The sequence below is a fragment of the Suncus etruscus genome, chromosome 9, assembly GCF_024139225.1.
Source record: "Suncus etruscus isolate mSunEtr1 chromosome 9, mSunEtr1.pri.cur, whole genome shotgun sequence".
Classification (NCBI taxonomy): Eukaryota; Metazoa; Chordata; class Mammalia; order Eulipotyphla; family Soricidae; genus Suncus; species Suncus etruscus.
This window is the reverse complement of record NC_064856.1, coordinates 101165309-101176204: the sequence shown is the minus strand read 5'-3', so window position 1 is coordinate 101176204 and position 10896 is coordinate 101165309. Positions and strand designations below refer to the sequence as shown.

The 10896-nt window shown below is 49.9% G+C and overlaps 1 protein-coding gene across 1 annotated transcript in view; it reads left to right on the top strand.

Annotated features, from left to right (window-relative positions):
* The window catches only part of SSRP1 (structure specific recognition protein 1), a 1220984-nt gene that overhangs the window by 1086353 nt on the left and 123735 nt on the right, over positions 1-10896 (top strand). The gene's annotated exons all lie outside the window — the stretch shown is intronic.

Sequence of the window (10896 nt, the reverse complement as noted above, 5' to 3'; positions counted from 1 at the left end):
CCCGCGCGGGGCTCCAAGCAGAGAACCCCGGGGAGGGAGTCCCCGGGGCCGGTCTGGGCGCGCGCGCGGCGCTCTACCCTGCGCCCCCCGGGCTGCGGTGTTCGGGAGGAGCCATGGGGCCCCCGACGGGATGAGATGGGACGGGACGGGACGCGACGGGACGGGGAGGACTGGAGCTGGCAGGCAGGCGACGCCCCGGGGACCCCCGCGCCCTCCCCAAGCCGCGCGCGCTAGTCCGTTAGTCCGTGTGCTGGTCGGGTGCGCCCCGGCTGTGCGCCGCGAGGGAGAGTGGGGACAGCCAGGATGCTCTTCCCGATCACCCCTCCTTTCCGCACCCTCTGGCTCCTCCCTTCCTCGCTGCCGAAGCTGGACGACTTAACCCTTTGCTGGCCACTCGGAGGCGGAATCGGCTTTCTTAACCCCCCACTCCACTCCCTTCCTTGGAGGGGCCCCTCCGGAGGACGGACTGTTCGATCGCCTTCTTCTTTGCGGTGCACGCGCTACTAGATCGAGAAATCCCTTCCTTCCCGCGGGGGGTGCGGCAGAGGAAGGGAACCCTCGCGGACTGGGCCAGCCTCACCCCTCCTTCCTCCCAACTTTCCCACCCTAGCTGGTAGGGCTCACCCTCCTGGCTGCTGCGTCCCGGCGCAAAAGTCCCCCAGGGAGATGCCACTTTTCCTTTCCTTTCGCTTCCCAGAACCCCTAGATCTTGGCAGGGAGAGCAGGACAAGATGCCTAGATGCTGGAGTGGTGGCGCAAGCTGTAGGACATTGGCCTTGCACGTGCTATAACCTAGGATCGATCTCCCGGCGTCCCATATGGTTTCCCCAAGCCAGGAGCGATTTCTGAGCGCATAGCCAGGAGGGACCCCTGAGCGTCACCGGGTGTGCTCCCCAAAAAAAGATTCCTAGATGCCAGAGGTTATGCGTGTGTGTGTGCTTGCGTGCGTAAAACCGAACTTAAGGGCGTGCACGTACGCCAGGACCAGGTGCCTGTGTGACCCCCAAAACCCCCCAATCTCCCGGGCAGCGCCAAGGACTCGTGCGGGGGGTGCGGGAGTGCCCGTCAGTTTGCGCGTCTGCCAAAAGCCGGGTGCCAAACGGGAGGCTGGAGAGAGGTGGCGAGGGCGTGTGTGTGTGTGTGTGTGTGTGTGTGTGTGTGTGTGTGTGTGTGTGTGTGTGTGGCTGCGTTTGCCAGCGGGTACAAGTTGGGGTGCGCGTGCCAGCATGCTTGGAAACACGTTTTGATGGAGGAGATGATACAGAAAAGGCGATATAGCTCATCTCTAGCAAAACGTGGGGGGGATGGGGAGGAGAGGACTCCAAGCTGGGGGAAGAGGAACTCCCCCATCTCTGGCTCCCCGAAACCTGAGCGTCTTCTTACTATGGCCACGGGGACGGTCCACTCCGTAGGACCCGGTCCGAGGCGCTCCACATCCCGTTCTGGAGGGTTGGAGGGGTGGGAGGGAGAGCTGACCCGGCGCCCGAATAGGTAACGGGTTCAAGGGGGAGCTACTTCGGGACGGAGGCCAAGAGAAGCGGGCGGGGTGCGGGTGCCCGGCCCATCTGTGCGCCGGAGCGCGGGAGCCCCAGGCGGCCGCGTGGCTCCAAGAATCAGCGCCCGCCCGCCCGCAGCAGCCGCTTCTCCTTCGGGCTCCTCCTCCTCCGTGCTCCGGGCTCCACCGCACGGCCGGCCTGGTACACGCTCGGCGTTCCATGCAATGCTGATCTCCTCTCCCCATTCGTCCTTCTTCCCTTTTTCTCTTTGGATTTCTTTTTTTTTTTTTTTCCCCACCCCAATCCTTTTTATATTTTATGCCCTCCTGCCTTCGCTTTTCTCCCTTTCTTATCTCTTTTTTATTGATTGATTTTTGGGCCACACCTGGCGGTGCTCAGGGGTTACTCCTGGCGCTGCACTTAGAAAACACCCCTGGCAGGCTGGAGGACCATATGGGATGCCGGGAATCAAACCGGGTCCCTCCCGAGTCGGCCGCATGCAAGGCAAAAAAATGCCTTACCGATGTGCTATCTCTCCGGCCTTTCCGTTTCTTATTTCTTTCTCATTCTTGGACCCCATCTGGAGGTGTTCAGGACTTACTCCCAGCTATGCATTGAGGATTTTCTCTTGGCGAGCTCAGGGGGACCATATGGGGTGTTGGGGATCGAACCCGGATCGACTGCATGCAAGGCAAACGCCCCCATCGGTTATCCTATGGCTTCATCCTTCTAGTCAGTCCTTTATTTTTCCTTTATCTCCTCCCTTGATGCACCTGTCTTTTGCTGTCACTGTTTTCTGTCTCTCTCACCGACGCTCCAGTGTCTCTTGGTGTCTTTCCTTCCATCCTTTCCCGGACCCCTGGGTCTCCATCTTTCTCTCTCTCCATCCTTCCTCTGTCCTTATCTGGTCCAGGCCCCAATTTGCCCCCTGACTCTCGGGCGCCCCCCTGCTGGCTGCATCCTCTGTCCTGGAGATGGCTCAGCTCTCCTTCATTCTTAATAATGACAATTGCAAACACCATCACCCGCGCAGATTTTTCCAGATTAAGTAGAGAGAGGCCCTGGGGGTGGGTGGGTGGGGTAGCCCACCCCAATGCCAACTCCTCCCCAGGCAGGAATAGGCTCCTGTGTTTCCCAGACCCACTCCACGCAGGGAGGGCCCGCGCCCATGCGGGAAGGGAGCCCCCCCCCCAGGAGGGGGCGGCGGCGGCGCGGGAGTGTTGGGGGTGGCAGGGTGGGATTTGGCGTCCTTCCCCGGAATGAGCCGCGGCACAATCTGTCGCTGAGTTTGTTTGCCGAGCTGCCTCCGGAGCGCAGTGGGGCTGGCTCCCGGGGAGCGAAATATCACAAGATGCAGAGACAGACGCTGCGGGGCGGGTGGGCGGCCGGCTGACTCAGGTGTGCAAGAGGGCTGGGAGGGGGGGACCCCGGCCCCCAACACAGCCGGCCATGCAAAACTGAGAAGGGAGGGGAGCACCATGCTGGGGCGAGTTGCAGGGAAGACACTGTCCCTGCTGTCTCTCTCTCCCACACCACCACAAATCCTTTTAAAGCAGGGATGTACCTTTTAAAAGGGGGCGTGTGTACCATAATTTGGGTAGGCCCCAGAGCATCTCTGCCACCCCCCCTTGAGCTCCTACCCCATGACACAGGTGTCTGTGTTTCCGAGCTACTGTCTCACCACTTCCCCCCATTAGATTGCCAGCATTTTGAGGACAGGAAAACTCCACTCATTCATCCTTGGGTCCCCAGCAGGCGCTCAATGAGCTGCTGAGAGGGCTGGTGGGTGGGTGGGTGGACGGCTGGCCTCAGTTTACAGGAAATACCATTGTGCCTTGGTCTTCCCCGAGTTGGAGTGGATTCCTGTTTCACTGTCCTCTCTACAAGTACCTTTCCAACCCTATCTCCAGAAAGGCTGGGGACTGGAACCAATTTGCAAATCAGGTGGTCCTAACCAAGATTTTTCACTTCTAGAGGGAGGGTATGTCATTTAAAAGACTTCAATTCATCTCCAGCCTCTCAGGTCTGAGAAAGGGCTTCATAGAACACGCTGGGACCAGTGTCTGGGACTGGACGGCTGTCCTTACTGGCTGGGGGAATGAGCCCATCTTTAGACCAATCGATACGGGCACTATGACTGCATATGAGTTGAACTTCCCCAATGAAGAGGTTTTGGAGACTGGAGGGAGAAAGCTGATGGGAAGGCGTGAGAGGGGCCTGGATCCTAATACAGCCTAAGTTCATTCCTGCCTGGACCCTGGACCAGGCTCTGGGGTTAGACCTGGCCGCCCTCTGGTGGCTTTAGGAGGACCTGCAACCCCATGGGACCTCGGGATGGGTGCATTTCCGTTGAGGTGAGAGGAGCATCTTGGGCTCTGTCTTTGAAGGAGGTTGTGTAGAAGAAGCAGAGGATTTGGAGCATTCAGATAAAATTTCAGTTTATCACCATTATCATTCAGTGTGCCACAGAAGGATCCACTTGTCTCTGGAAGCTCCCATGGATGAGTCTCTGGGAAAAAGAGAATTTTCCTGTTCTTTCTCAGGCAGGACCCTTGGCAATGAATTCGGAGGTGAGATACTCAGCCAAAGACATGAGCAGGTTTAAGGCTCTGCTGTTTACTAGCTAGGTGACCTTGATCTGGGACTAATTTAAAATTAAAAAGGATTAGGGGCTGGAGCAGTGGCACAAGTGGTAAGGCGTCTGCCTTGCCAGCACTAGCCTAGGATGGACAGTGGTTTGATCCCCTGGTGTTCCATATGGTCTCCCAAGCCAAGAGCCATTTTTGAGCACATGGCCAGGAGTAACACCTGAGCGTCACCGGGTGTGGCCCAAAAACAAACAAACAAAAAGTTTGGGAACACATTAAAAGGGCCAGAGAGGTGGCGCTAGAGGTAAGGCATCTGCCTTGCAAGCACTAGCCTAGGACAGACGGCAGTTTGATCCCCTGGTGTCCCATATGGTCTCCCCAAGCCAGGGGTGATTTCTGAGTGCATAGCCAGGAGTAACCCCTTGAGCGTCAAACGGGTATGACCAAAAAAATAAATAAAAAGGATTATTACAGTTTGGCTTAAGATACACGGCTGGAGCCGTGGCACAGGTGGTAGAGCATTTGTTTGCACGCACTAACCTAGGACTGACCTTGGTTTGATTTCCCGGTGTCCCATATGGTCCCCCAAGTCAGGAGCAATTTCTGAGCGCATAGCCAGAAGTAACCCCTGAGTGTCACCGGGTGTGGATGAAAAAGAAAAAAGATACATTTGTGTGCTCAATTATATGCTTTTATACTGTTAATACACTTGTGCCCACAACTCTCCACACCTATGACCCTAAGTCAAGATACCAACGTCTTCAGCTTGAGTTTTCTCATCCAAAAATGGGAGGAAAGAAATGTCCATTCTAGTTCCTAGGGTGGTTCCTAGACAGAATGACATCAAGTTGGAAAGACTCATGAGATGCCCGAAAAGGGGAACAAATAGGAATAGTAACAGCATTGTTAGGAGTGTTGCAAAACAAAAACAGGACCCCCAGGGCTCTCAAGAATGTTCTTTTTGTTTTGTTTTGTTTTTTGTTTTTGTTTTTGGGCCACACCCGGCGATGCTCAGGGGTTACTTCTGGCTGTCTGCTCAGAAATAGCTCCTGGCAGGCACAGGGGACCATATGGGACACTGGGATTCGAACCAACCACCTTTGGTCCTGGATCGGCTGCTTGCAAGGCAAACGCCACTGTGCTATCTCTCTGGGCCCTCAAGAATGTTCTTATGTGTGAGCATGTGGCATGCTATATGTTCACGGTGTGGCACATGCTTGTGTATATTGTGTGTACATACATACATGTTTGTATATGTGTACATGTGTAGTATAGAGGTGTTTATGTATCTGTATACATGTGGGCATGCTTATTTACATATGAGTGTATGTCTGAATATACTATAGTATATGCTTAAGTATGTATGATAGATATATGTCGGTATGCGTGTGCATATGTTTATATATGTACATACTATAGAAGTGTATAGATTGCAACTATTTGTGTATGCTTATACATGTGGGGGTATGCATATATGCATGTCTGTGTTTTTATGCATGAACTATGAATGTGGATATGTGTATATCTATGTTGTGTGCATATGTGTTCATATCTGTGTGTGCATATTTTTATACATGGTTATATGTGCCTGGATGTAGGCATTGTGCATATACATAGAAATGTGTGGACATGTGTGGGTCTGTGTTTGTTTGCTCTTTTGGCTGGTCTTTATGACTTTACCATCCCTTGGGCGCAGACCAGAGCTGTCCCTCATGATGAAAACAATCACAGGGACGGGGCCAGAGAGATAGCATGAAGGTAAGGCATTTGCCTTGCATGCATGCAGAAGGTCGGTGGTTCGAATCCCAGCATCTTATATGGTCCCCTGAGCCTGCCAGGAGCGATTTCTGAGCATAAAGCCAGGAGTAACCCCTGAGTGCTGCTGGGTGTGACCCAAAAAACAATCAAAGGGACCAGATTGATGGTACATAACACAGTGGGTAGGACACTTGCCTTTCACCTGGCTCACCTGGGTTCAATACCTGGCATCCTGTATGGTCCCCAAGCCTGCCAGGAATAATTTTTTTTCTGGTCACACCCATTTGATGCTCAGGGGTTACTCCTGGTTAAGCACTCAGAAATTGCCCCTGGCTTGGGGGGACCATATGGGACGCCAGGGTATCGAACCGCAGTCCTTCCTTGGCTCGAGCTTGCAAGGCAGACACCTTACCTCTAGCGCCACCTCACTGGCCCCCCAAGAATGATTCTTGAGTGTAGAGTCAGGAGTAACCCCTGAGCATTCCTGGTGTGCCCCATCATCATAGAAAGTAATCATGCCAGAACTCTGCCACAGAGGCTGACAGCCCAGGACAGGCCTTTCTGTGCAGAGCTACAGGCTCATGGGCTCAATGTTCTTGAAAGCCCCACAAATCCCACATCTCTGTGACCTCCTCGCTTCCCTGTGGTCAAGAATTAGAAGCTCAAAAAACAAACAAACAGGGGCCGGGCGGTGGCGCTAAAGGTAAGGTGCCTGCCTTGCCAGCGCTGCCTTGGACGGACCGCGGTTCGATCCCCCGGTGTCCCATATGGTCCCCCAAGCCAGGAGCAACTTCTGAGCACATAGCCAGGAGTAACCCCTGAGCGTTACCGGGTGTGGCCCAAAAACCAAAAAAAAAAAAACAAAACAAACAAACAAACAAACAAACAAACAAAACGGAATCTAGCTAGATCCCAGGCTGGCCCTACTAACCTAGCTCTGGAGGCACTGTGAAAGCTCCAGCAGAAGATCAGAACTTTTAGGGGTTCTCCAGACCTTAGTCTGTATCCTTTGCCTTCCCATTGGCCAACAGGCCAGTTTCCAATAATGTCAGTGATGGGCCAGAGAGATATCCCAATAGGTAGAGGCCATTTGCCTTGCATGCGACCTACTCGAGTTCAATCCTCCACATCCCATATAGTACACCAGGAATAACCCCTGAGTACAGAGCCCCAGGAGTAACTCCTGAACATATTTGGGTGTACCCCTCATAAAAAATAGAATGCAAGTGATTACATACTCCAGGGAGGGGGAAGTGTTTTGTAGACATTTTTCACTTGCACATCCCCTCATGTCCTGCCTGGTCAGATGGGGTCACAGGGAAGAAACCCTAAGAAAGATAAGTTCTCAGACATATGTTAGACATGTGCTTACTCTCGTCTCCCTGGGTTTCTAGGGGTTCTGTCACTTACATTCATTATGATAATATTAGATATTTATTAACCAGCAACTGTGTGGGGCTCTCATGACTTTCCTGGGAAGATTAATGAGGGTCCCCTTTGCAGAAGGAGAGACACTCTCAGCGGGTGGCACTGGTTTCCTATTTGGCCAATGGATCTTGCCTGGTATCAGCCCAGTTTAGAGAGTCCTCTGATGATTGTGAGGTGGGAGATCCTAAGAACAAAAGGAAGTGCCTTCCTCTGAATCCCAGTTTTTATCTGCACCACAGCCCAAGTATCCAGGACCCTGGATCTAGCTCAAGTGGCCCAACTCTATTTGCTCTTCTCCCATCTTCTTGTTCTTTTCTGTCTTTTGTTTTTGTTTTAGGGTCATATCTGATGGTGCTCAGTGGTTACTCCTGGCACTACGCTCAGAAATCACTCCTTGGGGGACCATATGAAATGCTGGGGATTGAACCATGGTTGATCCTGGCTCAGCCATGTGCAAAGCAAACACCCTACCGCTAAGCTATTGCTTCTGCCCTGTCCACCTTTATTTCATGAAAACATGAGGCTGGATCTACCCTTTCCCATCAGATCCTGCAGACTAAAGCCACTGGATTCCCAAGAAAGAACAAGTCCATGTTGGGGGCAAGGTACAGCACTCACATGCAGTGCAGGACATATATGCTCCCCGCATGCTCACTCTTGCCACACAGTACATAGAATCTCTATAACAGACTATGCCATGTCCCATAACAGAAGTCTGCCTCTTGGCACATCTTCCAAGATTAATTTCAAAAGGAATCTCCCCAAGGTGTAATTTTGATCTTACACATTCAAAGGCTTCTGATCAGAAACTATTGTTTTGTTTTGTTTTGGGGGAGCTCAAGGATTACCGCTGGCTTTTCACTAAGAAATTATTCCTGACAGGTTCTGGGTACCATGTGAGATGCCAGGATTAAACCCAGATTGTCTGCATGCAAGGCTATTGCTCCAGCTCCCCATTTTTGCTTTTGTTTTGTTTCTACTCAGAAACATTTGAATCTGGCTGGCAAGGGATGCATGTATATAGGTCCTATAGTGCCCACTTACATTTCTCAGAAAATACTCCAAAGTTTTCACAGATAAACAAAAGAAGATGGGCTACCTTTTCACTCAGAAGGCAGAGCTAGGAAGTCCTGCAGAAATAGTTCATCCTGTGAGTGACCAAAGAGTTGGAAATTAAAGAATTTCAGGATAGCTTTTTTATACTTCTCAGATGTTCACAATTCACACACAAGACTCAGTTCTGGAGCCAGTGTGCAAAGCTCTGGGAAACAGTTTAGTGAACTGTAAAATGCTGTGAATAGAGTACAGAGAGGAGAGTGCTTACCTTGAACATGGCCAATCCAGGTTCAATTCTGGATACATGATATGGTCCCCTGGGCATCACTAGAAGTGATTCCTAAGTACAGATCCAGTAATAATCCCTGAGTATCTTTGAGTGTGACCTCCAAACAAGGTAACAACAACAACAACAACAACAACAAAAAGCTCCACACATGCTTCTTAGCATTCCCTTTGTAATTTTTTCAGACAGGGAGATGGTCAAGAAAGCTATGGCCAAACTAGCAAATGATAATTATCAAAAATATGCAGAAACATGGAGACCACTTATAACATCATGGTTGTTGAGGGAGAGCAGGATACAGAAACAGAATGAACATCATGATCACAACAAGAAACAGGAAGGAAGAGCGCCATGTTGACTAAGTCTGGATTGAAGATGGCCCCACATGAAAGTTTGGGAGAATGAGAAGACACTTTTTCTTTTGATCTCAGTGTCTTCTTTGTTCTGGTGGTTGCCCTCCTCTTTTCCCAATGGAAAGTTCTAGAAGAACAAAGCCTCTTTCATTACTCAAGGAATAAAGTAGAAATTCTCTAGACCATGTTCACTGGAGGGGTTGTGGTGATGGCATGTGCCAGGAATCTCTCTGTGTGGTAGATGAATGAATCCTGCACGCAATGCCAGGGCAATCCTGTGAATGAAAACTGCTGCCATCTTCCACTGCACCCATGGGCAATCTGAGATCCAAAGAGGGTGGCCCATCTGTCCTGCTTTGCCCAGTGAAAAGCAGAGCAGAGCTTCAATTCTAGGCTCTCTGTTGGCAGGACTTATGGTGAATTCCAGAATTGACTTGATATATATCAATGTTGAAAGAACTTCAGTCATTAATATATCACCAGCATGATTTGGGGGAATAACTGTGGTTCACACATCATGTACGATGATTTGCCTAATTTTTTGAATTTAAATCAAGGCACTCTTTAAGCATTTGAATGCAAACCCCAGGATTCTCCCAAGCCAGAAGGCTTTGAAATCATCTGTTAAATGTGTTGGCTTTGTTTTCTAATATACAGTAAAATTAAAATTAAAATCTTTTGTAAAAATAAAGAAATCACTTAAGTCTAACTGAGCCTATCTGTAGTGAGGAGACGGAGGAAGACCGACACTCTGGAGGCCAGGTGGGGTGGTGATGGGATAATACATTGTTGTTTGGAAAAACATCAAATATAAACAGGTCATTATAATCATTAGATGATGGAAGGGCGGGGCCCATAGGAGCTCTTCTCCCTGGCCTGTAGGCTGGGGCTGCTGTCTTGGAGGAGGTGACATTGAGCATATCTCTCCTCACCCCTTGCCTGATTTCAAGAGAAGGATTGTATTTCTCTATCATTGTCATGGTAGCTGTTAGTGTAGTTATTCCTCTAACTGCACATACCACTCTTTGTGATAAGCTTGTTATCACGGGCTTCCATCTCTATTGTCTCTGGATGTTATTATTATACTGTCTTTTTATTTATTTATTTATTTATTTATTTATTTATTTATTTATTTATTTATTTTTTGGTTTTTGGGCCACACCCGGTGGTGCTCAGGGGTTACTCCTGGCTGTCTGCTCAGAAATAGCTCCTGGCAGGCACAGGGGACCATATGGGACACCGGGATTCGAACCAACCACCTTTGGTCCTGGATCGGCTGCTTGCAAGGCAAACGCTGCTGTGCTATCTCTCCGGGCCCTGTCTTTTATTTTTCTTAAATACCACATACAAGTGAGTCTATGCTGTGCTTATCTCTCTCCCTCTGACTTATTTCACTCAACATAATCGTCTCTAACTCCACCCATGTCTAAGCAAATTTTGTGACTTCATTTCTTCTAACAGCTGCATAATATTTCATTGTATAGATGTACCACAGTGTCTTTAGCCACTCATCTGTCATTGGGCATTTGGGCTGTTTCCAGATTCTGGCTATTGTTAATAGCACTGCTATGAACATAGGAGTGCAGAGGACATTATTGTATTGTATACTCCTAGGGTATATCCCTAGGAGTGGTATTCCTAGATCATATGGGAGCTCAATGTCCAGTTTATTGAGGAGTAGCCATAGTTGTGATGGTTGATGATGGTACGGATGATGAAAATTATTATGGTGGTGGTGGTGGTGGTGATGGTAATGATGGTGATAATAATGGAGGAAATAAAGTATGTGCCTTATAAGGAGAATTACAAGGTTACAAGTGTGAAAGTGTGACCCCTGGAGACAAGTACTGAGCACCATCCTGTCAGCTCTGCTGTCTGATTTCTCTGTCAGGTGCTGTAAGCGTTTTCTGCTTCCTGCTCTACAACTAAAA